Genomic DNA, 1628 nt, shown 5'->3' on the forward strand with positions numbered 1-1628 from the left:
CTTCTTCCTCTTTTCATAGTTATACCTTACATAATGAATCTAATATCTTTGATAGGTATAATAACAGTATTATTAGGGGCTACTTTAGCTCTTGCTCAAAAAGATATTAAGAGGGGTTTAGCCTATTCTACAATGTCCCAACTGGGTTATATGATGGTAGCTCTAGGTATGGGGTCTTATCGAGCCGCTTTATTTCATTTGATTACTCATGCTTATTCGAAGGCATTGTTGTTTTTAGGATCCGGATCCATTATTCATTCCATGGAAGCTATTGTTGGATATTCTCCAGATAAAAGCCAGAATATGGTTTTTATGGGCGGTTTAAGAAAGCATGTGCCAATTACACAAATTGCTTTTTTAGTGGGTACACTTTCTCTTTGTGGTATTCCACCCCTTGCTTGTTTTTGGTCCAAAGATGAAATTCTTAGTGACAGTTGGTTGTATTCACCGATTTTTGCAATAATAGCTTGGTCCACGGCCGGATTAACAGCATTTTATATGTTTCGGATCTATTTACTTACTTTTGAAGGACATTTAAACATTAATTTTCAAAATTATAGTGGCAAAAAAGGTAGCTCCTTCTATTCAATAAAACTATGGGGTAAAAAAGAAGAGCAAACAATGATTAACAGAAATTTTCCTTTATCCCCTTTATTAACAATGAATAATTTATTAACAATGAATAATAATGAGAAGCCATATAGAATTGGTGGTAATGTAAAAAAAGGGGCTCTTATTACTATTACGAATTTTGGCTACAAGAAGGCTTTTTCTTATCCTCATGAATCGGATAATACTATGTTATTTCCTATGCTTATACTGGTTCTATTTACTTTTTTTGTTGGAGCCATAGCAATTCCTTTTAATCAAGAAGGAATACATTTGGATATATTATCCAAATTATTAACTCCATCTATAAATCTTTTACATCAAAATTCAAATGATTTTGAGGATTGGTATCAATTTTTAACAAATGCAACTTTTTCAGTGAGTATAGCTTGTTTTGGAATATTTACAGCATTCCTTTTATATAAGCCTTTTTATTCATCTTTACAAAATTTGAACTTACTAAATTCGTTTGCAAAAAGGGGTCCTAAAAGAATTTTCTTGGATAAAATAATATATTTGATATACGATTGGTCATATAATCGTGGTTACATAGATACGTTTTATTCAATATCCTTAACAAAAGGTATAAGAGGATTGTCCGAACTAACTCATTTTTTTGATAGGCGAGTAATCGATGGAATTACAAATGGAGTAGGCATTACAAGTTTTTTTGTAGGAGAAAGTATAAAATATGTAGGGGGAAGTCGCATCTCTTTTTATCTATTGTTGTATTTATTTTATGTATTCATTTTTTTAGTAATTTACTACTTTATTTTAAAATTTTCATTTTTAAATATAATTTAAAATTTTATGAAAATTTTCATTTATATTTTTATATTATTTTATATTATATTATTTTATATTATTATATTTTTATATTTTAATTTATGAATTTAAAAATAGTTAATAATTAAAAATTTTAACTAATTTTTTTTTTCTGGATTATTCATTATTATATGATATTATTATATGATTATATGATTATTCATCATTATATGATATTATTATATGATATTATT

Source organism: Durio zibethinus, unplaced genomic scaffold (assembly GCF_047325235.1).
Source record: "Durio zibethinus cultivar Kanyao isolate XHJ-2024 unplaced genomic scaffold, ASM4732523v1 HiC_scaffold_265, whole genome shotgun sequence".
Lineage (NCBI taxonomy): Eukaryota > Viridiplantae > Streptophyta > Magnoliopsida > Malvales > Malvaceae > Durio > Durio zibethinus.